Below are 14,307 nucleotides of genomic sequence, written 5' to 3' on the forward strand. Positions count from 1 at the left end.
AAGACTCTTAGTTCAGGGAAAAGGTCACATTTCTTTAAAGTGGTCATTATTAAAGTCATGTGCCCTTGACAGGAGAGTTTCACATTATCACAGAATCCATTATTATTTGTTAAATGTACAAAGATGTCCTAAGTATGTGAAGTACTTACTGTGAAAATGGCCCCTGACCTAGGCAAATTTTTGAACAAAAATCATTTAGTGGGGACTTTGCTTATATTTTTCCAGAGACTATCCATGATGTCACATCACAAAGCAATCATCTTGTTTTAGTCCTTCAGCAGAACTGAGAGCTTTTCATACTTAACCACAAGGGGCAGGCAGAGAAAGACAGAGAGAAAATGAGCTAGAGAAACAGATTCGTAAATAAGAACACAAAGACCACAGAAACAAAGATATAAATTGACAGAGACAGAGACTCCTTCTGTCTGGTTACTTGACTTTGACATATATATCATCCTCAAAGCATACCCTCTTATAATATAATTCCAGAGTTATATTATCTCACAATTCCATTTCTCCTAACCCTTCCTAGACTTTTTCTCAATGGGGACTACACATATAAATAGATGAGATTCAAGAAGACATTGTAATTTAAATAACCAGGAAGTGGAAGAAAATGGTGGGGTTTCTAGGTTAAAAGAACTTAGTTTTCCTGATATTTTGTAATTTAGTAAAATGATAAATGTCCCAACAACTTCTAAAATCTAAAGAATAGGATTGATAATCTCCTTTGGGGAAAATGTGGAATATAAGGGATAATTCTTCAGCTAAGAAAATTATATCATGATGTTTTCAGAAAAATGGATGGAATCAGGAAAAATCATCCTTGCTGAAGTAACTAAAATGCAGAAAGACAAATATGGTATGTATTTACTTATTAGGAGGTCTCCTAATAGTGGGGTATAAAGTTCCAATTTGCCAACTATTGTGACCAAACCAGTGTTCCACTACTGTGATTGGATAGCATTTAATTGAGTTTTTCGGCCAAGATATTCTATAGAAATTTTCAAGCAACCCAGTCTCTTGTTATTAAAATGTGTTTCTCTCTTTCCTCAAATGATAGATCAGTGCCATGTTCTTCTAACCACAGAGATACTTCCTTCTGCATCAAATGTGATTGCATACAAAGACCCAGAGTCTTATATGCTCAGAGAGTCTAAAACACCCAGCTTTAAACATGATTTCCCTATGAAGTTCTTCCTCCCTTCAGTTTTCTGGGAAGCCCACAGGAAAGAGGCAGGAAGAGTAGCATAAGTAGAGAAAATTGAGTACAGAAGGAAAACAATGACCTGAGAATCAGTCTGCAGAGGAAGATGATGCAGCCATCCTTGGTGAGACATGATAAGCTAGGGTCAGATAGAAGGAGAAGGAGGGAACTGGATAAAGGGCATAGGGATAAAAGAAGGAGGGAGGGTGGCACTGGATAAAAGAAGGAGGGAGGGTGGCACTGGAAGAAGATGGAGGTGGTAGCAGAGAAGATTCAAAGTGAACAAATCATAATAATAAATACATAAATGTGATCAATGTGATCAAGTATAGAGCTCTTCAGGACAGATGGCTTCTTTTTGTGGGTGGAGACAGCGTGCAACAAGGATGAACTAAGTTTTCTTAAGGTACTTGTCACAATGACTCTGATCATGTTCCAATGAGTTGATGAACAGCATATATTTCAATTGGTGTATTTTACAGAAAAATATTTTTTATTGTGACACATGAGTAGGAATTTGAACCTGGAAGCAATGGAAAAGCAGTGTAATGTATGTTATATGAAATTCTCACATAATCAATAAAATAATATGTTGATAACTATTAAAATGACTTTTAATATGGAGAAAAGATTCCACTAAAGAAGGGCAGAATTTTACTTTGTAAGGCATACTTTCAAAGAACTCATTATGTAGCAGAGAATCCTAGCCATGAACTAGTGGTTACCCAGCTACCTCAGACCCCATGAGCTCAGGTGGCACCTCTGAACAAGCAGTCCTGGCTCTAACAGAACTTTTAGAGGTATGTTTGGAGTACCACAACAAGACACACAGTTGCACTTGTGTCCTAGGCATATAACACTGACCAATTTCTCTGTCCAGAAGGCCCTCTTTTAACTGGAAACCCCAAGAACAGGAAGATTGCTCAATGAACACTGAGTAGGACACAGCTGCCCAACCAGCCAGGTCAGCCAGTGCAACCTTGCTCCTATATGGTTGGCAACATTAGTAGGAAAAAGCATCAGCAGTCAAAGAGTTTATTGCCCCTCAGTACTCCTTTAACATGCACTGATCTTTCTCTGTTTCAGCCAAACCAGTCCCAGGAATTTTCTGATTTCCTTAACTTTTCCCTGCTCTTAAAGACTCAGTACCCCAGGGAAGTCTAGGACCTGCCAGCATATTGTATCTTTACGAATGTAAATTTAGTGAGTACTCAAATAACTACTCAATTCAAAGTCACAAACCAGGAAATTTCAGATCTGAGACAACAGTATGAAACCATCTTATCATTTTGTACATTCCCCTAATCCCACATTACTTTTTAAGCTTTTCTACTTAGAAAGCTGTTCAATTAAATGAACATTAAAGTTTAATTTCCTACCTGGCATTGTCACAGAGGTAAACAGGAATAACAGTGTGGGAACTTGATAAAGGGATGAGATAAATGCTTGTTGGATTTCACAAGAAAGAGTTGTTTGTGCGCAGGATCAGAGATAATGGATACTGAGGAAAGTTTGTTTACTCATCTCAATGGAAATCTCAAGATTCTCTCATGTGCTGATTGGCTTAGATGTAGAATGATGTCATGCAACAGGTAAAAGCCAGTAAGAGTTTCAGGACCCAGTTATTAAAAGGGTCAAGTGGACAGTGTGATTAAGAAAAAGATTGAGCAGCCCTAAATGCCTCAATCTGGGCAGCTGAAAGCACACAACCCAGAGATGACATTTCCTTTGTCCAAGATTCTTAGTTCAGGAAAAGTGTCACATTTTTTTTTATTTTAATATTATTAATTACACTTTATTCTCTTTTTCTCTCCCCATAAAAACTTCATTCCTGCCCTCCCAATCTCATCCTTCTTCCACCATTTCCATGCATGCCCCTCCTCAAGTTTACTGAGAAGGGAGACATTTCTCTTCTTCCTTCTGAACCTAGTCTATCAGAAATCAACAGCAGTGGTGGCATTCTCATTTTCTGAGGCATGGTAAGGTTGCTCCCCCCTCAGGGTGAGGTATCAAAGTGCAGGCCAATCAGTTCATGTAAGAATTAGTTCCTGTTCCATTACTATGGAACCCATGTACACTGTAAGGCCAAGGGCTACATCAGTGCAGAGGATCTAGGTTATCTCTGTGCATTGTACTTGTTTGGAGTATGGGTCTCAGGAATGAACCCTGTGCTCAAATATTTTGATTCTGTTGCTTTCTTGTGGAGCTTCTGTCCTCTCCAAATCTATTTCCCACTTCTTTCATTAGATTCAATGCACTCCACCCAATAGATGGCCATAAGGCTCATCATCTGCTTTGATAGTCTGTATGGTAGAACATTTCAGAGGCCCTCTGTGGCAGGCTCCTAACTTGTTCCCTGTTTTCTCCTTCTTCTGATGTCCATCCTCTTTGCCTTTTGGGATGTAGATTAAACGTTTTATCCAGAGTCCTCCATGTTGAATAGTTTAATTAGGTGTACAGATTTTAAGAGGTTCATCCTATATCATGTGTCTATATGAGTGAGTATATAGTGTATGTATCTTTCTGCTTCTGGGATAGCTCACTGAGGATGATACTTTCCAGTTCCCACCATTTACCTGCAAATTTCATGATTTTAGTGTTTTTCATTGCTGTGTAATATTCCATTCTGTAGATGTACCACAATTTCTGTATCCACTTTTCATTTGTGGAGTGGGGGTACGTTTGCGTTTACTCCAGGTTCTGGCTGTTAAAAATAAAGCTGCTCCAAACATGATTGAGCAAATTTCTTCATTGTGTTATTGAGAATCTTTTGGATATATGCCTAGAGGTAGGTAGCTGAATCTTGAGGAAGCACTATTCATAGTTGTCTGAGAAAGTGCCAGGTTGATTTCCAGAGTGGTGTTACAAGTTTACATTCTCACCAGCAGTGGAAAAGGGTTCTCCTTTCTCCACAACCTTTCCAGCATGTGTTGTCACATAAGTTTTTGATCTTGGCTTTCTGATTGGTGTAAAGTGAAATCTCAGGGTCGATTTCATTTGCATTTCTCTAATAGCTAATGAGGTTGAACAATTCTTTAAGAGTTTTTCTGCCATTCTATATTCCTCTTTCGAGAGTTCTCTGTTTAGCTCTGTTCCCCATTTATTTTAATTGGATTACTTGATTTGTTGCTTTTCAACTTCTTTAGTTCTTTATATATACTGGATAATAGCCCTCTGTCACATAGAGGGTTGGTGAAGAGTCTTCCCCAATGTGTAGGCATTCGTTTTGTTTTGATGACAGTATGTTTGCTTTACAGAAGCTTTTCAATTTCATGAGGTTTCACTTACCGATTGTTGCTCTTAGAACCTATGGTGTTGGTATTCTCTTCAGGAAGTTGTCTCCTGTGCCAATGAGTTCAAGGCTCTTACCCACTTTTTCTTCTAATCAATTTAATTTGTCTGGTTTTATGTTGAGGTTTTTGATCCACTTAGAACTTAGTTTGGTAGAGGGTGATAAATATGGATTCGTGCACATTTTTCTACATGCAGACATCCATTTAGACCAGCACCATTTGTTAAAGATGTAATCTTTTTTTCCCATTTTATTGTTTTGGCATCATTGTGAAAAATCAATTGTCCATAAGAGTGTGAGTTTATTTCTGGATCTTCTATTTGGCCCCATTGATCCAATTCTGTTTCTATGCCAGTACCATGTACTTTTTATTACTGTTGCTCTATATAGTACAGCTTTAGATTAGGGTTGAAGATACCTCCAGAAGATCTTTTATTTTAGAGGATTGTTTTAGCAATTATTGGTTTCTATTTTTTTCCATATGAAGTAGAGAAGTTTTTGTTCAAGGTCTGTAAAGAATTCTGTTCATAATTTGATGGAAATTGCATTGAATCTATAGATTGCTTTCATTAGGATAGCCATTTTTACTATGTCAATCCTGACAAACTATGAGTATGGGAGATCTTTCCATCTTCTGAAATCTTCTTCTATTTCTTTCTTGAGAGTCTTGAAATTTTTTACATACAAGTCCTTGACTTGCTTGGTTTGGGTTAAACCAAGGTACTGTAAGTCTTTTGTGCATTTTGTGAAGGGTGTTTTTTCCCTAATTTCATTCTCAGCCCTTTTGTCTTTTGTATACAGAAGTTCTACTGTTTTTTTGTTTGTTTGTTTGTTTATCTGTCTGTTTGTTTGTTTGAGTTAATTTTTATCCAACCACTTTCCTGAAGGTGTTTATCACCTGTAGGTGATATCTGGTAGAATTTTTGGGGTCATTCAGGTATACTAACATATCATCTGAAAATAGTAACAAGTTGACTTCTTCATTTCTGATTTGTATCCCCTTGATCTTCTTCAAGTGTCTAATGCTTTAGCAAGGACTTCAAGAACTATGTTGGAAAAGATATAGAAAGAGTGGGCAGCCTTGTCTTGTCTCTTATTTCAGTTGAATTGGTTTAAGTTTCTCTCTGTTTAGCATGATGTTGGCTATAGGCTTGCTGTATATTGCCTTTACTGTGGTTAGATATGTGCCTTGTATCCCCGATCTCTTTAATACTTTAAACATGAATGGACATTCGATTTTCTCAAATGTTTTTTCTACATGTGTTCTTTGTTTTCTCTCAGTTTGTTAATATGATAGATCACATTGATGGATTTCCATATATTGAACCACCCCTGCATACCTGGGATGAAGCCTACTTGGTGATAGTGTATGATATCTTTGATGTGTTCTTTTACTCAGTTTGCAAGAATTTTGTTGACTATTTTTGCATCAATGTTCATGAGGGAGTTTGGCCTGAAATTCTCTTTCTTTGTTGGGTCTTTGTGAGGTTTAGGTACCAAGGCGACTGTGGCTTCAAAGAATGAGTTTGGTAGTATTCCTTCTGTTTCTATTTTCTGGAATAGTTTGAAGAGAATTGGTGTTAGCTCTTCTTTGAAGATCTGGTAGAATTCTGCACTGAAACCATCTGGTCCTGGGCTCTTTTTGGATGGGAGACTTTTGATGACAGCTTCTATTTTCTTAGGGGATATAGGACTATTTAATTGATTAACCTGGTCTTGATTCAACTTTAAAAGTTGAATCGATCAAGAAAATTTTCCATTTCATTCAGATTTTCCAATTTTGTAGCATATACACTTTTAAAATAAGTCCTAATGATTGTTTGGATTTTCCCAGTGTTTGTAGTTATGTCCCCCTTTCCATTTCTGATTTTGTTGATTTGGATGGTGTCTCTCTGCCTTTTACTTAGCTTGGTTTCATTGATTCTTTGAATTGTTTTATTTGTTTCTAATTGATTGATTTCAGCCCTGAGTTTGATTATTCCCAGCTGTCTACTCCTTCTTGGTGTGTCTGCTTCTTCTTTTTCTAGGATTTTTAAGTGAGCCATTAAGTTGCTTGAATGAGCTGTCTCAAATTTCTTCTTGAAGGCACTTAGTGCTATGAACTTTCCTCTTAGAACTGCTTTCATTGTGTCCCATAAGTTTAGGTATGTTGTGCCTTCATTTTCATTGTATTATAGGAAGATTTTAATTTATTTCTTTATTTCTTCCCTGATCCAGCTGTCATTTAGGAGCAAGGTGTTTGGTTTCCATGTCTGTGTAGTATTTTTGCTATTTCTGTTGTTGTGGTGGTCCAGCTTAATTCTATGGTGATCAGATAAGACAAAAGAGAGTATTTCAAACTTCTTGTATCTGGTGAGGATTGCTTTGTGACCAACCCTATGGTCTATTTTAGAGAAGGTTCCATGAGATGCTGAGAAGAAGGTAAATTCCTTTGTCTTTTAGTGTAAGGTTCTGTAAATATCTGTTAGGTCCATTTGTTTTCATGACCTTTGTTAGAGACATTGTTTCTCTGTTTAATTTCTGTGTTGTTGACACTGTCCCTTTTTTGATATTGGAGTGTTGATGTCTCCCACTATTAACGTGTGGGGATCTATGTGGGGTTAAAGTTTTATAAAAGTTTCTTTTACATATGTGTGTGCCCTTGTATTTGGGGCATAGATGTTCACGATTGTGATGTCTTCCAGGTAGAATTATCTCTTAATGAGTATGAAGCGTGCTTGCCCATTTGTTTTTATTAATTTTGGTTGAAAGTCTATTTTATCAGATATTACAAAGACTATTCCTCCTTGCTTCTTGGGTCCATTTGTTTGTAAAGTTGTATTCCAGGCCTTTACCCTCGGGTAATGTCTATCTTTGTGACTTAGGTGTGTTTCTTGTATGCAACAGATTGCTGGGTCTTGTTTATGCATTCATTTTATTAGTCTGTGTCTTTTTATTGGAGAATTGGATCCACTGATGTTGAGAGAGATTAATGACCAGTGGCTGTTAGAAACTTTGATTTTGATATTGGCTGTGATAGTAATTTTGTGTGCTTGGTTACTTTTGGTTTTAATGTAATGAGGTTAATTATATCCTGTGTTTCTTGAATATAGCTAGTTTTCTTGGGTTGTATTTTTTTTCTAGTGTCTTTTATAATGCTGGATTTGTGTATAGGTATTGTTGAAATTTGATTTGTCATTGAATATCTTCTTTACTCTGTCTATGAAGTCTGAGTTTTCCTGGGTATAGTAGCCTAGGATGCCATATGTGTTCTTTTAGGGCCTGCATGATATTTGTCCAGGCCCTTCTGGCTTTCATAGTCTCTGTTGAGAAGTTAGGTGTGATTCTGATTGGTTTGCTATTATATATTACTTGGCTTTTTTCCTTGAGCTTTTAGTATTTTTTTTCAGTATACTTACCGTTCTGATTATTATGTGGTATGAAGATTTTTTTTTCTGGTCTAACTTATTGGGTGTTCTGTAGACCTCTGGTATTGTTATTGACCTCTACTTTAAGTTGGGAATATTTTTAATGATTTTGTTAAAAATATTTCTGTGCCTTGGAGGAGGGAATCTTCTTTTTCCTCTATTCCTATTAATCTTAGGTTTTGTCTTTTTATGTTTTCTTGAATTTCTTGGTTGGTCTGTGTAAGGAATTTTTTGATTGAATTTTTTCTTAGACAAATACATTGATTTCTTCCATTGTGTCTTCCACACCTGATATTCTTTCTTCCATCTCTTGTAATCTATTGGTTATGCTTACCTCTGTAGTTCCTGTTTTCTTCCCTAAATTCTTTTTCTTCACAATTTCCTCTACTTGTGTTTTCTTTAATTTCTCAAAAATTATGGAACACTACAAGAATTTGCATGTTATACTTGCCAGGGGACATGCTAATCTTCTCTGTATCCATCCAATTTCAGTATATTTGCTGCCAAAGTGAGCACCACATATTTTTTTCAGGTTCTCATTAATAAATTCACGTGTACATGACTTGTGAGTTACATATTTTCACAGATTCATTTATTATTTGTTAAATGCACAGATATGTCCTCATTCAGTGAATTATTTTCTGTGAAAATGCTCCTTGATCAAGGCAAATCTTTGAACAAAAAGCAATTAATTGGGACATTGCTTATATTTTTACAGAGACCATCCATGATGACCATTGGCAAGCAGTCATCTTGTTATAGTCCTTCAGCAGAACTGAGAACTTTTCATACTGATCCACAAATGGCAGGCAGAGTGAGGGAGACTGAAAGAGACAGAGAGAGAGAGAGAGAGCTGGAGAGGTAGATTAAGAAATAGATAAACTGAGACCAACAAAAACAAAGATATAAAGTGATAGAGAGTCAAAGACTCCATTCTGTCTTATCACTTTCATTGGCATATCAACCTCAAAGCACACTTTCCTATAATATGTATATCCAAAATTAATCATATTTTTTTATTTTAATTTGTGTTAATTACACTTTATTTACTTTGTATCCAACCATAAACCCCCATGCCCCTCCCAAACCCACCTTCAGTCCCCCTTCACACATTCCCCTATCTAAGTCCACTCATAGGGGAGGTCTTCCTCTCCTTTCTTCTGATCCTAGTCTACTAGAAATCAACAGGAGTGGTTGTATTGTCTTTCTCTGTGGCCTTTTAAGGCTGCTCCCCCATCAGGGGGAGGTGATCAAAGAGCAGTCCAATCAGTTCATATCAGAGGCAGTCTCTGTTCCCATTACTATGGAAGCCCCTTGGACTCAGAACTGCCATGGACTACATCTGGGCTGGGGTTCTAGGTTATCTCCATGCATTGTACTTGGTTGGAGTATGAGTTTAAGGAAAGACCCCTGTGATCAGAATTTTTTTTCTATTGCTCTTTTTGTAGAGCTCCTGCCCTCTCCAAATCTTTCTATTTCCCACTTCATTCATTAGATTCCATGCATGCCACCCAATAAATGGCCATAAGTCTCAGCATCTGCTTTGATAGTCTGCAAGGCAGAGCCTTTCAGAGGCACTCTGGCAGGCTCCTAACTTCTTGCCTGTTTTCTGATGTCCATCCTCTTTGCCTTTTTGGATGTGGATTGAACATTTTATCCAGAGTCCTCCTCTTGATTAGTTTTTTTTTCGGTTTACAGATATTAGAAGGTGTTTCTTATATTATATGTCTGTTTGTAAGTATATACTGTGTGTGTCTTTTTTCTTCTGGAATAGGTCACTCACTATGATCTTTTCAGTTCCTAACATTTACCTGCATATTCCATGATTTCCTTGTTTTTTATTGCTGAATAATATTTCATTGTGTAGATGTACCACAATTTCTATATCCATTTTTCAATTGGGGGTGCATCTGGGTTATTTCCAGGTCCTGTCTATTACAAATAAAGCTGCTACAAACATGGTTGTGCAAATGTCCTTATTGTGTATTTGAGCATGTTTTGGATATATGCCTAGAAGTTGTATATCTGGATCTTGAGGTAGAGTCATTAATAGTTGTCTGAGAAAGTGCCAGATTGATTTTCAGAGTGGTTGTATAAGTTTATAGTACTACCAGCATTGGAGGATGGTTTCTCTTTGTCCACAGTGTGTGTTGTTTCTTGAGTTTTTGATCTTGGCAATTCTGATGGGTATAAGTTGAAATCTCAGGGTCAGTTTGATTTGTATTTCCATGATGGCTAATGAAGTTGACCATTCCTTTCAGTGTTCCTCTGCCATTCGATATCGAAAATTCTCTGTTTAGTTCTGTTCCCCATTTTTGATTGGCTTACTTGATTTGTTGCTTTTCAACTTCTTTATATATACTGGATATTAACCCTCTGTCACATAGAGGTTTGGGGAAGAGTCTTTCCCAATTTGTAGGAATTTGTTTTGTTTTGATAACAGTGTATTTTGCTTTAAAGAAGCTCTTCAGTTTCATGAGGTCCCATTTACTGATTGTTGCTCTTAGAGCCTGTGCTGTTGGTGTTTAGTTCAGGAAGTTGTCTCCTGTGTGAATCAGTTCAAGGCTCTTCCCCTCTTTTTCTTCTAACTTATTTAATGTGTCTGGTTTTATGTTGAAGTCTTTGATCCACTTAGACTTTAGTTTTGTTCAGGCTGATAAGGATGAATCTATTTGCATTTTTCTACATGTAGACATCCAGTTAGACCAGAACATTTTGTTGAAGAACCTATCTTTTTTCCATTGTATGGTTTTGGCATTTTTATCTAGACTTAGGTGTCCATAAGTGTGTGGGTTTATTTCTGGGTCTTCTATTTGGTTCCATTGATCCATGATTCTGTTTCTAATCCAATACCATGTAGTTTTTATTACTGTTGTATTATAACACACCTTGAGATCAGGGATAGAGCTATCTTCAGAAGACCTTCTATTGCAGAGTATTGTTATAGCAATTTTGGGTTTCTTGTTTTTCTATATGAATTTGAGAATATTTCTTTCAAGTTCTGTAAAGAATTGTGTTGTTACTTTGATGAGAATTGCACTGAATCTGTACGTTGCTTTTGGTAAGATGGCCAGCTTTACCATGTTAATCTGGCTAAGCCATGAGCATGGGAGTCCTTTCCATCTTCTGATATCTTTTTCTAATTGTTTCTTCAGAGACTTGAAACCTTTTTCATACAATTATTTGACTTGCTTGGTTTTGGTCATACCAAGCCTCTATGTCTTTGACCAAAAAAAGAACACATCAAAGATATCATCCACTATGACCAAGTAGGCTCCATTTCAGCTATGTAGTGGTGGTACATTGTGGAAATCCATCAATGTGTTCACCCATAATAAAAAAAAAATATGAAAAAAAACCCACACATGATAATCTCCTTAGATGTTTGAAAAGTATTTGACAAAATCCATCCTCCATTCATGTTTAAAGTATTGGAGAGACCAGGGATACTAGGCACATATCTAAATATATTAAAGGCAATATACAGCAAGCCTATAGAGAAATCAAACTAAACTGAATGAAACTTAAAGCAAGTCCACTGAAATCAAGGACAAGGCGAGGTAGCCCACTCTTTCTCTATCTCTTCGACATAGTTCTGGAAGTCCTTGCTATAGCAGTATGACACTTTTAGGAGAAAAAGGGGAAACAAATAAGAAAGGAAGGGGTCAAAGTAACATCGTTTGCAGATGATATGATGCATGAGTGACCCCAAAAATTCAACCAGGGAACTCGTACAGCTGATAAACACCTTCAGCCAAGTTGCTATATACAAAATTACCTAAAAAAAATCAGTAGCCTTCCTGTATACAAAAGATAAAAAGGCTGAGAAAGAAATTAGGGAAACCAAAGGAATTATATTATTGAACAAGGCCATACCTTCTAACCCTAAGCAGACAATTTCTCAGTGGGGACTCTACCTGTAAATAGATGTGCTTTGAGGAGATATGGCAATTCAAATCAACAGGAAGTAGAAGAAGATGGAGGGACTTCTAGGCTAAAAGAACATATTTATCCAGATAGTTTGTCATTCAGTACAATGATTAATGTCAGAGCAACTTCCAAGATCTACAGAACAGGACAATCTCCTTTGTGGAAAATGTGGAAATTTTCTATAAGGGAATTATTCAGCTAAGAAAATGACAAAATATTTTCAGGCAAATGGATGCAATCAGGAAGTATCATCATGAGTGAAGTCCTAAAATTCAGAAAGAAAAATGTGGTATGTATTTACTTATTAGAAGGTCTCCTAATAGTGGGTGATAAAGTTCCAATAGGCTATCTATTGTGACCAAACCAATCTTTCACTAGAGAGATTGGGTGGCAGTGAATTGAGTTGTTAGGCAAGGGCATCCTACAGAAATTTTCAAGCAGCCCAGACTGTTGTTAATAAAAAGTGTTTCTCTCTGTCCTCAACTGATAGATCAGTGTCATTTTTTGGTATCCAAAGAGATGGTTTCTTCTACCTCGAATGGTATTCCTTGCAGAGACCCTGTTTTATGTGATTATAAATATTTCCTATTCATTTATCTTCTGGTAAAGCTGCTGTTAGTCCTAAACAGCTGTATACCCAAATTACCACACAGAAACTGGGTTAATTAGTTAACCTCGAACACAATGCTGGGCAATAGTTACTCCATCCTAATCCTCCAAGCCCTCATAGTTTCCTTACATTTAGATTTCACCACATTATATTTGATTTTAGTGATATAGTAGTAGGTCCAGTCCATCTCTTCACATCATCCTCCCAAGATCTTTCCTCCAGCTCTCTCTGCTAGCAGTCCTCTACCTGCTTCTCCTCCCATTCATTTCCAAAACATTGTGACTAGTTGCTTTATTTTGGCCTGTTTACACACAGTTGAGACCAGATGCTTAGAATAAGTATCACAATGCAATATCCAGATTGAAATCAGAGAATGGGGAGGAGGGAAAAATCAGAATTTGAATTAACAAGGGTAAGGTATATACATTTCAATAGAAAATTAAATGAACATTTTCCATTTTAGTCCAATAAAGTCTCTTTTTCTTTCAATACAATAATAATTATGAAATTATGAAAACTGTTTGGTAAAGTCTGTATGTGTACTGTCCAGTCTATGTGTATTTATCAACTTAGGAGGAAGTATTTTATTATCTTGACAAGTTAAAAGTTCTATACATAAATTAACTTTTCTCCTCATTGGTATTATAAGAAAGGATTTCTTAACTTTTAAACAACTTAAGCTTAATTGTGTCAGTGTAACTATTTAGTCTTCAACCCCATCAGAGTTTTGAGAAGGAAATAAAATTTGTTATTAGAGCAAATAAGAAGTGCATGTTAGCAGCTTCCAAAAAAAAAAAATGACAGAAACTGTTGTCTGAACAGTCATCCATAATTCTATGCATCTTTGGAGCATTATCTTCAGCCTTCTGGCTCTGAATATTTGACTGACATTTATATATATATATATATATATATATATATATATATATATATATATATATATATCAGCAACTACTTAGGACTTGTTTACCCTGTCTTGACAGAGTTAGGCAGTCAACTTGTCCTGCATTTAAGCTTGCTCATTTTAGGCAGAATTTGTCCATCATGAAGGAAGGGTATTTTCCTTACCCAAGTGGCTTGTTTGCCATATTTGAAGACATCTCATTATGAAGTTACTTTAAAACTCATTATCTTCTTTGAGGTAAGTGGGTTGCTGCTGTAAGGAGATTACTTGTCTCATTGTCAAAGAATCTTTAAAATAATAATAATAATAAATATTTTAAATGCATTATTTTGTAGATTTCTGAAGTTTTTGAAGACTACCTATCTTTATATTATCAATCTGTCTACAAAATCATATCTTTCTGTTAAACCTAGGATGTATACTCCTATGATAAAGTAGACTAATGTCTAATATGACTATGAGTTGAATAACTAGCAATTAACTTGCATTACCTAATGCCCTAACCAGTTTTCAATAGCAGTTTAAAAGTATTGGAAGTAACCTTGCCTTCTATCAATATACTAAAGCTTATACCAATGTATCAAAAATACTTATTTTACATCAATATGTAAATCCTATATCAGAGTTAAAATTAACCTTATTTGAGAATAACAAATAAAACCATAATTTGAGTAGATTCAATAATCTAACTTTTTTTCTATTTTTATAAGCTATCTCTGTATATTCCTTGTTTCACTTTGAATAAGACTGTTAATAATAAACATCTCCCTAAAATTTCATAGACATAGCAAACAACCAAAAACATTCCCAATCCCCTTTAAGGAAAATTGGATATTGTTCTCATGGATTTCTTCTAGCTTACATTTTGCACATGTAGAAATCCTGTAGGGGGATAAAAATGCTTAATTAAGCAAGCAATAACATTTGTGGTCCAGTCTTTGAGTGTTGAGAAATTTC

General features: G+C 36.0%; 1 non-coding gene across 1 annotated transcript; it reads right to left on the reverse strand.

Annotated features, from left to right (window-relative positions):
• Nucleotides 1–8,316: 8,316 nt before the first annotated feature.
• Nucleotides 8,317–8,422, reverse strand: LOC132651782 (U6 spliceosomal RNA). The gene has a single exon (XR_009589347.1). It is a non-coding gene; the product is annotated as a U6 spliceosomal RNA (small nuclear RNA).
• Between the last annotated feature and the right edge of the window lie 5,885 nt (nt 8,423–14,307).

Source organism: Meriones unguiculatus, assembly GCF_030254825.1.
Source record: "Meriones unguiculatus strain TT.TT164.6M chromosome Y unlocalized genomic scaffold, Bangor_MerUng_6.1 ChrY_unordered_Scaffold_25, whole genome shotgun sequence".
NCBI lineage: Eukaryota > Metazoa > Chordata > Mammalia > Rodentia > Muridae > Meriones > Meriones unguiculatus.